We start from the raw sequence: 10,971 nt of genomic DNA, 5'->3' as shown, positions 1-10,971 counted from the left end.
GGAAAGAGGGCCTGCATTAAAGGTGGTTTATGGGATGCACGTGTGTACATTTGACTCGGGCCTGACTGATGTCTGTATGTGCACTAAGCGCATTTGTGATCTCTTCTGGGAAAAGGGGAATCTTTGTGAAAAGGATTTTTGCTCCAGTCTTTGCCTTACAACAAGTGCTGTGATGAAACTGCTCCACAAACAACATACAGGCATCAGTGAAAACAAAACCCTGGGAATGCTTATATTCACCTTTTGACCAACTAAACACTACTCTAAGTTGCAAATTACAAAATTCCTCATTTCTTGTGCCTGTAGGGGATTTCTGTTTGATTGTACCACGACGAAGACCTGTAGTTTTATTTTCTGCCTTTCCTTTTTTGTTTTAAAAGTAGATCTGTGTCTGCCTTGTTATGGAAGGGAGCTTTGTTACCTCTGATGTAAACCAGGGTTTCAGAGTGCCAGTGTTTTCTTCTCAGAATCATTCTGTCTTTCCACCTGCCAAAGGCTGTCTTTGTGTGACATGATGCTTAGCTCTCCTTCCTTCTGTTCTGAATAGGATATATATAAGGATAAATTTTGAATTATTTATGTTCACAGTAACAAAACACACTTACCCAAATGCCTGTGGTAAAGATTCTGAAAGGGACTGTAAAAACCATCTGAGCAGATTCGTATCATCTTGTTAAATGAGCAAGGGTTTAACATGGTTCTTATTAGCTTGTCAAACCACAGTGGCTCTGTTTACATGAAAAACTTCTGTTCTTTTGCCTTGCATCCACATGTGAACATATTTGGCTTACATAAAACCTGAGCTCACTAGGCCTCTTGGAGCATTTAGCGGGAGCACCAGACCAGACTTGTAGCATTCCACATCATTTGTGAACATAAGATAAACCCAATTTCAAGATCTGAGCAAGAATGCCCCTTAATCATGCTGCATACACGTGGAAATCAGTCTCAGAAGCCAGATGTATGGAAGAAAAACATTTTTCTCCTCTAACTTTCTGCCTCCCTCAGGCATTCTTATCAATGACCCAAATGCTCAACTTCATATCCAGAAGTTTTCCAGCATGTTGCTCTCATTTCATTTCTGGCTTTTGTTTGTCTTTTTTTTTTTTCCTGCAAGATTTCTTATCCTTTCAGTACTCTGCATTTCTCGCTCTTCGGGTAAGCTAATCAAAAGTGATGCTGATGATGCAGGGGACAGGATATTTCTTACTCAAAATATTTCTCCGGATAGAAGAGGTCACAAATGAGGATTACTTTCTGGCCTAAGGAAAACATCAAAAATTTGTTTATGTTCGAGAAGTCTACAGCACAGCACTATTTTAGCACAGATGCAAAAAATAGCATGCTTACAAAAATGACTGTGTCACCCGAAGTGTTAGGCATTAAGAAATTAACAATAAGAGATAATTACTGTAATTTTACTAGTAGATATGGGAACATAAATAAGGAACAATGTAAACAAGTACAATCATAAAACGTAAAAGGCTGCAAGTTATAGGAAATTATCGTTGTTCTTCAGACAAAGGTGAAAACGGTAGGCTAGGAAGGCAATGGAGTTGTACAGTTTTTTGAGACTCATTTTTCTGCTTCATGATAAAGACACTGCTGGTTAGCTGCGCTTAGTTCTACTACTAGAAAATTACCTGCAGTGTGAACAGTCATCATATATTAAGCTTCTTGCTGGAAGATTGATAAGAAATTATAGGTATATAGGGCAATGTTTGGTAATATAACTGATACCATCTTAGAACAGTTACTCACTTTATAGATAGCTAATAAGATTCACATGGATTTTTGATTAATATTCTGTTCAATAGGATGTTTGGGAGCTCTCTGACACTGAAGCAGAGTGAATTCTAGAAGAGCAGATCAGTACCTTAAACGATGACTAGCACTGCCTAACATACCATCTAGTCCAGAGGAGTTTCCAATGTTCCTCACCATTAATAAATCCTCAATTCCTTCATTAATTTGAGTCCTGCTGTTTCAGAAGAGAATACTCCTCACAGCATACCAGCACTCTAGTCGTCGTTGTCTTGTTTATGCAAAAGTTTCTAATTCCCAGCAGCCCCTATCTTCATGCTATGGGTAAGCCATTTTTAGTTCCCTTGAGACAGTACTTCAAGTCAATAATTTTTTCCCTTGAAGCAGAAGAGCCAATGCCCAGTATTATTTTACTGGCTACTTAGAAGATGCTCAATATATTCACAGTTAACGTGGTTATAAATATATCTGCAAAACAGGTAATGCCATTAAAAGTACATTTCTGAAGAACAGGAAGTTGAAAAGTAAATTTTCAGATAACAGACTTAACTTTTCCTCCTTCATGTCTATGTGAAGAAGAAATGGGGATACTGCATCATTTTGAACAAGTTCCCAGTTTTTTGTTGGCATCTCAAATCAGTGCAGAATGAAGAAGTATTGCAGTTAAGTTACAGTTCACTCTTTTCTTCAGCCAAAATCCTGTTCTGCCTTAGTTTTGATGAGTCTCCAGCCTCTTTCACATTGCTCTTCTTCCTGAGATCCATACAGAAGACAATCGCAGTAGATTAGGCTACATGGTCTTTCTCCTGGCATGTTAAATAATTTCTTTAATCTTTACTTACTGCTTTTTTAACTTCTTTGGAAGTAAAACCAAAATAGGACTGCACAGTCTTCTCCCTCTTATCTGCCCAAGTTGCTTATCTTATCTGTACCTTTTTTGTTCAGTGATGTTTGCTGTTGCTCCATTTGTCTGGGTTTCTCAGCTTTTTCTGGTTTGAGCTTTTTCTGGCTGTTTTTTCCTCACTGTGTTTAATGCTCTATGAAACTTTTCTTTGACTTTTCTTCATTTCTCTCTCAGATTTCTCTTAATTTGCTGTCAGCATTGCTTTAACAAATAAGCAAATATATATAGTGTGTGTATATATATATAACAAATAAGCAACTATATATATATAACAATTTCTCCATTGTAAGTGCTGAAGTCTTAAGTCTTCTTGCAGTAACCCTTGCTCTTCCTCCCATGTCCTTCAGTCCCTGCTTTTTAGGTCTCCACTGCGCTGTGTAGCGTGAAATACTGGGTGGTGAAAGTTCTTTGAGACAGGAAACATGCCCTCCTGTTTAAACTGTGAAGCATCTAGAAACTTGTTCATGTCTTTTTATAACTGTTTTCTTTAAATAATACTATGTTGATGGGGAATTAATATTAGTAACTAATACATTTTTTTTGGAGGGGTAGAGGACTCAAAATTACTTTTTTGAGATCATAAAAAGTGTCTCTAAATGTAGTTCTTATGTAATTTGTAATGGATTCTCATTATTATTTGTCCCAAATTACTGAGCATAATACATTTGCAGTACACCTTGTTATTGGATTTTTTTGCAGAAAAGCTGAGAGGGCCATAAATGTGGTAAGTTGCAAAACAAAAGCAACATTTGCAAGAATTTTTTTAGCCTTGTAAGAGAGAATCACACTCTTTTTATAGCTTGTGGAAGTTTTCATATTCTCTTTCTGAACGTGTTGATACTGTATCATGAAAAATAATTATATAATTTAAGCATAAGGGTTTTTTAATACTTTAACTCAGTCTGAAATACATTGCTTTTATACTTTTCACTTAGATTTATTTTGTCAGAATGAATAAGTGACAAAAATTTCTGTACTGTGTAGTATTTTATAGAGTGATACTATTGACGTTGGTTAAGTTAACCTTATTTTAAACTACTGCACACTTTGAAGCCTTGCTGACAATTTCTGTTGGACTTTTCCTGAGGTTTGTACCTTGAGGGATGATGGAGGTCCCAGAGAGCAATTGTTTTTGCCGGGCTGCGTAATAAATGTTATCCTTGTGTGGCTTTGTTTCTGCAGAGAATAGGAGGTCTGAGGACGGTGGAGACCTCCCTTTTCCATTGCTGCCAGCTGATTTTCACTCATTCAACACATCAGTGGAAATCTCTCAGTCCCCTTTATGCTGAACCTTTATACATATTAAGACCATATAAGCAAAGGAAAAATGCCTTCAGTACTGATTTATCCAATACAGAGGAAATACTGCTATTTTCAGACTTTTATTCTGTGAAGTAGCAGTAAGAAAAGCTTTATACTGCAAGAGTATCTGTTATTTCTCCTTCCAGCACTCAGTCTGGCCAGGAAGGGGAAGAAAAGAAGCATATTCTAATTTAATTGTAGGGTTAGCTTTCTATTTATCTCATGCTTCTTGGGTTTGAGTTGTTTGGGTTTTTTTTTCTCAAGGAGGCATAGAATCCTGGGGAGAGAGCATCTATCCTCATAAGTTGTTCAATATTGGATCACTCGAGCTATTTTTGTGTGTAAGTCTGCTAGAATCCAGAATCTGTACAGTTAATGTAAATCTTTCCTTGGTATAACCACTTCATCTAAAATGGGAAATACATTATAGAAAACTGCTTTTTGGACATTTTTACATGTAGCAGAATACAGAAGTTGGAATAACCCAAACAAAGTAGTATTCATTAGCACTTACAGATTACATCATCCCACAGCTTTTATACTATTCTATGAATGTTATTAAACTTCAGTGTACGTCAGTGTAAGCATCTGGACGTTATAGGTGGGAAAGCAGAGAAGCAGACTGGTTGCAATAACTTGCTAGAATGTAGGAAGTCATCAGAAGAGCTGCAAATAAAGCTCAGCAAGTCTGACTTGCAGTTTTCTGCATAGTCTGTGAAACTAAAGTACATTTTGGGTTTAGTATTTGCTTTTTACAGTGATTGTTTCATATTTTTTTTCTCGTCACTAGTCAGGAGAAGATCAGAGATATTTACCCTAAGCCTGTAGAAGGTTAAAGAAACGCAAGATAGTATTATTCTCTCAGCTCTAATGGCCAGATTTTTAGTCTGAGTTTGACCAGGATTCTTTCTCCAAATAAGCAGATCTGGCATAGTTTTTCCTCTAGGTCCTATTTGTGATTTTTTTTTATATATACATTCAACAACGTAGATAGCTCAGATTATATCTGTTAGCTAAAAACATACATTATACCAATGTTTAAGTAGAATTTATCATAAGTAAAAATTGTTTCTTTAAAAATAGAATGGAAACCCTTTTTATACACTTTACCGTGTAGTAGATTTGAGTGAACAAGCAATATGTTAATTGCATTTTATTTAAATAGAGTATTACTAGAAAGGGAAGAAAACACTGTCACAAACCTAGACTGACCAATTTTTCAGTAACAAGAGTAATGTTCTGTTATTTTACTGTTAATCTCTGTGTTGCTGATCAAAGCACTCCCTCAAGGCTTCTGCCAAGCACCATGTTGTTCGTATGGTAGGGAGGATTTGGTTATGGTCGAGCAAGTCTGAAAAATGGTAAACTGACAGCAAATCTGGGATCATGGTCGGTAAGGCAGCTCTTATGGTCACGTGCTTTTATTTGATGTGGTTCCTCATGTCTCCTGTGCCAAGTGGTGTAATGTACTAAAGTGATGAAACTGCAAAAGGAAAGAAAAGAAGTCAACTATTTACTTCAACAAAGGAGAAAGAGAACAGGGAAGGAGATCAAAGGCCATAAAATGAGTCTCAAAACAGGTAAAAAAGGCAAAAAGAAGGGATTTCTTTCCACATGCTTCAGGCTACTCTTCTTATAGCCATCATGAGTAATAAACCCTTCCAATGCGTGAGTGGGTCTGCAACGTGCTTCAGTTTCAAAATAAGGCAAGTGAAAACTTAGAGAGTTAAGAAGGGTGTATCCTGGTAAAAGCAAGGGCTATAGTTACAAAGTCTAAAGTCTACTTTCTATCACTAGTGCGTAGGTTTGAACATGTTTTAATGTTGGCTATGCTGAGACAAAAGCTCTTAGTTGTTTTAAACCGGTATAAAAAGTCTTTCCATGCAGAGGCAAGTTTTTTGTTTATTTACATTTTCAAAGCTAGACAAATCTTCAACTGTATCATTCATGATCATTGAAATTGTCATTTCTCTATTTTAGCTGGGTTTTGCAGAAAGAATACGTTAGATTAGGAACATTGTTGAGTGCAGTTGGTATTATGTACCACTTTATTTTGGTATGAAGCTCTTTGATGCTATGTTCACACTGTATTCGGGAATAAGTATGATTCTTCTTACACTTCTGGACCTCCTTCCTATGTACACATGTTTTTGCTCTTTCCTCCCTTGGAGCAAAAATAACTGCCATTGTGCGAAGTACCTCCTTTTGAGAGCATGAAACTTTTCAGTAGATGTTCTATTTTTTGTGGTACTTCTTTCAAATAAAAGCTTATGCAATTTTGGGGGTTGAGGAATAGTAACAGGTAAAGGCAATATATATACATATATATATATATATAGAGAGAGAGAGACCAAAATATATAGACACTATTACATGTGTATGGATGCTTAACTATAGTACTGTAACCTGGGTTAGCACATAACTTGGTAAACTGTGATATCTTTATTCTTGCGGGACTCTGCAAGACGTAGCGGATAGTCTGGAATAATCCTCATTTTTCAGACTCGCCTCAGAAGTTTCCCAGCAATGTAAAGAAACCTGAATTTTTCTGCTTAGAGAAAGGGAGAAGCAAAATAAATAGCAGAGAATAGGTGGGGTGAATGAAAGGAGTTTAGGGTAACTGGGCAGGTTCAAGAGAGCATGAGGAGAGTTGGAGGGAAAGGGGGTAGGGTAGGGATGGGAGAAGAAGTATCTTCCTTTCTGCCTCTAAGTCTGCCTTGCCAAACCACCCAGTCTCCTGAGCGTGGGACTTGGAAGCACCCTTCTGCTTCTCTAGTGAAGTGATGTTTTTAAGGAAGGGGAAATAACTGGTTCTTTACACATAAATACTCAAGAACAAAAACAGTCACTTCTGTAAACCTGTGAATTAATGCTGTGCTTTTTTTTTTTAAAGGATAGTTTATTGAGAAAGACATTTTAATGTAATTATAAGCTATCAAGAAATGAGAAAGAATTTTGCATTTTGTATGCAGGCCTGAATAAATAAATCCTTTGAGAGACAGACAGAGCAAGTCACTTGGAATGCACCAGTCAACAGCAGAAATGTAAACACTCCAGCTACGGACTCTGCACTTGTATTTCAGTGTGTCACAGAACAAAACTGCTATTAATGCGGGCTAACTACTGCTCTTGTTGAATTCAGTAGTGAGCTCCTCACAAAATCCAGTTTAACTCACAAACCATGGATCAGAACCGCATTGTGTCTGCCACTCTGAAAGTGCAGGGAGGCAGGAACTTGCTGGAAAGGTGTCTCTGGTCTATCTTAAAATGAGGTGTATGAAGTTGGTTTGCAGAGCTGAGTAGATTTAGGTTAACAGCAAGTGAATAAAATGCTGAGTCCAACAGATCTTTGTCTCTGTGTTCCAACATGTTTATGAAACCTTATCTCATAGATAGGTAGATCTGCCATGTATTTATCTTCATCCAGTACCAGTCCTAATGAAATAGCATCCACTAAAACTGTTGCTTCGTAAATTATGATAATTATAGAAAGCCACGAGCAGAATGTTAGAGTCTTAGCTTTTAAAAAGTAGCAGGTTACTGGAAAAAAATGGGTAAAAATCAAACACCATTCAATTGGTTGTGCTGAAACTAGACACTCTGGCAGCTTTAAGGGAGAAGTACTAATTAGTTTGTGTGTAGAAACACAATAACTTCCTCATTATGTCTCTTGATGTTTCTCTTTGGTTTGGGGTGTTTGTTTGTTTGTGTGGGTTTTGTTTGGTTTTTGGGGTTTTTTTGTTGTTTTTGTCTTGATAAAATGAATGTCACCAAACCTGATAGTGTGATATTATAGTTGCTTTTATTTCTGGGTATAAAAATGTGTTTTATTTGTGAGGGGTGTGTAACAATGACCCCAAGAAGGAAAGCTTAATCACAGAGATATGTGAGATCTATCCTCCAAGAGGCTCAGCTCTCTGGAAGGCAGGTCTGACATGCAGGAATCTTTGTGCTGGTGAAATCTCTTGGCAAATAGAATATCCTTGACTATAGAAGGCTGCTTATGGCATTTTTAGTCTTACACTTTTTCTTTTGACTGAGCTTTGACACACCTCAAAAAGCAGCATAAGATACTGAGCTACATGCTGAAAATCCCTTGCCTTACTTTCTCCATTTTACATATTTCCTTCCATCTTTTACAGTTCCTTCTTATTTGATGTTGAGTAAATCACTCCTTTCTTTAGCTGCAGGGTTATTGTAGGGTCAAAGGAATTCTTCTAGGCTCTTGCCCTGTCTCATGATTGTGATGTACTGCAAATATGTTCCTTTGGTATGACAGAGATGTAGAACAGCATAGTCAGATCAAACTCTGAGCATTAGCTTCCTTATGTGTTTAAAAATAAAGGATAGCTATCAGTTTCATAAGGCAGATGAACCTTAATTGCTGAATGTTTATAGAAAGTTTTGAGATGGTCAGAGGCAAGGTCCTGTGTAAATGCAGTATTTTATTAAAATGTTTAATAAGCAGATTCTCTGACCCAACAGAGGGAACAAAGATGCCTGTCCACTCTTAATTTTCCCTACCCATAATTATTTCTACAGAACCTAAATTACATACTGTGCAGCTTTATTCTGTTTTCAGAGGATAATTATACTAGAAATTCCAGCCTTCTTTCTGTGGAGGGACCTCCTTCTCAGAAGCCACGCCTTGTAGCAGTCTGTTTTTTATTTGAAAAGGATTGAATTCCCATTTGTGTCAACAAGTTTTTATGGATTGCTTGCTTTCGAGAGAGAGATACAGGTAACATGGGAAGCCCTTATTCACAAATCATAATAGTTCAGTCTGGAAGATGTATTGGAAGCTGATGATACAGGAGTGGAAGCTTTTCTGCATGTGAAATCTGTTAGAGATTACTCATCATTTCATTGTCTGCTGTTGTAACTGAGGAGCCTGTCATTCCTGTTGTAGTCATCTGAACATCTCAGTGGTATCTCCATGCTGAGGAGAACTTGGACTTGGTTGCAAGTGAGGCAAGGCAGGATGCGAAACAGACAGTACCATTTGCTCTGTGTATGAGATTGGAGGCCTTTATGGTTATGTTTACATAAGCAATAAAGGAGTTTAATAAACTGAAAGCCAGGGTCTTAACATAAGGTTCGCAACCCACTTGTAATATACCAGGAGGGACAAGTTTTTCGTTCTCCAACATTAAAGACTGATGGACTCAGTATACTTTCAGTTTCCTAAGAGCAAGCTACTGTTTCAGAAATGTTCCAACTTAGTAATAATCTGATAGTCAGGCTTCACACTTTTTAAAATCTGCAAGTAGCAAAATTATGTTCCCATTCGAGTTACTTTAGTTAGAGGGTAGCAGCAAGGAAACTGAATTCTGTTTAAAAAAAAAATGCTGTTCAAGTCTTACTTCTGCTAGAAAAGTTTGTTTGTTTTTTATGTAGCTGTGGTGTACTCAAGGGTGGTTTTTTTCATCGTTGCATATGCAAAATCCAGACCTGCAGAACTGTTCCATGTGGTGAACAGTCCGCTGAACCCAGACTGTTTTGCCTGAGTAGCAGATTTCCATATACCTCATTATGGGTTTAGATTTTTGTGATTTATGTAGGCTCTGTTCCTTCAAAGGGATGTATGCCATAGACCTTTATACCTGCCAAAGTGATACCTTATCAAGTAGTGAGGAAAATACAAGGGCATGTCCTGTTGGAGAGTAAGATCCTCATTTTGCAGTGAAGAATGAACTTCCCATCTAGTTTAATCTTTCATGTAAACAGGAGGCCACAAAGTAACTTAGCTTTTGAAGCTGTTTAATTGTACCCAGTAAGGTTCTGGATGTTTAGTGAATGATGTAAGCCACAGTGTGTAATGCAAATTCATATCCCTTTTGATTGGTATAAGACTATAAGAAAGGTTTAGGTCAGTACTGCTAAAAGAAAGCAGCATGGACTTTAGCTGGTTCTTGCCTTTTACAACCAGATTCGAATAAAAAGTGCTAGCTCTTTCCACACCAAAGAAGTTATCATCCTTCGCAATAGCAGGTATGCTTCAGTCTTCTGTCCTACAATAAAGATAGTTGCTTAAGGTGCCTAAATACATCGCTGAAGTTGTCTTATTTCTGTGGTTTCCTAACATTCAGTGCATGGACAGAGTTAATATCTTAGTTCATATTGTTTCATTCTGGGCATGAACAAAATCATGGACTCAGGAGTATAATCAGAAAGCACTGGAGACTGGAGAGCACCTCTGGAAGTTTTCTGGCCAAGTCCCTCTGCAGAGCAAGGTCAGCTTAGATTGTTGTGCTCGTGGCAGTTGTTCAGCTGAGCTTTGAGCACCACAAACGACAGATATTCCCCAGCCCCTCTGGACCTGTCTTCCAGTATTTGATTGGTTTCATTGTGAAAACGTTTTTCCTAATAGCGAACCAGAAATTCCTTTTTAGCAGCATGTCTGCATTGCCATTCATCCTGTCACTGGGCACTTCGGAGAAGACTGGCTTCGTCTTCTCTGTATTTTTCCATTAGGTAATTGAAGGCATCACTATGCCTTCAGCTCCCCTCTTCAGTATTCGCCCCTCCCCAGTGTTCTCTTAAGACTGAACAAACCCATTTCTTTCAGTGTCCGCCCCTTACATCATGTACCTTACAATCTTTCTGACACACTGCCCCCTTGATCTACTAGGTTAACATCTTTGGTGTATTGGGAGGCCCAAAACTGGAGTAGATGACATGATCGACATTTGCATCTGGGCATTTTTTACTCCTCAGTCCAAATTATTTTGCTTATTCTTAGCTGGTTTGTCTGAAGGTGGCTTTTTGAATAATTCAAGGGTCAGAGTCCTCTCCTCCTGAAATAACAAGATATCTTAACTACAGTGCTTAACATCTTACTGATGAGGGCTAAGAAACAGAACTGTTTACACCGGAAAAGCTATTTTCTAAGAGAATGCTTTGCATTAGTGATACTCTTGATTAAAATAGTTTAATTACAGTGGATCATGGTATAACCTGTTTTCACAAATGGCATAACTCAATACTTTTTATATCACCAC

The 10,971-nt window shown here is 37.6% G+C and overlaps 1 protein-coding gene across 1 annotated transcript in view; it reads left to right on the top strand.

Moving 5' to 3' along the window:
• The window catches only part of BRE (brain and reproductive organ-expressed (TNFRSF1A modulator)), a gene marked incomplete at its 5' end in the record, with an annotated part of 114,855 nt that overhangs the window by 64,878 nt on the left and 39,006 nt on the right, over window positions 1-10,971 (top strand). The window lies entirely within an intron of this gene.

The sequence above is a fragment of the Mesitornis unicolor genome, unplaced genomic scaffold, assembly GCF_000695765.1.
Source record: "Mesitornis unicolor isolate BGI_N332 unplaced genomic scaffold, ASM69576v1 scaffold26365, whole genome shotgun sequence".
Taxonomy (NCBI): Eukaryota; Metazoa; Chordata; class Aves; order Mesitornithiformes; family Mesitornithidae; genus Mesitornis; species Mesitornis unicolor.
Note: the sequence above shows the minus strand (reverse complement) of the source record. Positions and strands in the feature narration are given on the sequence as shown.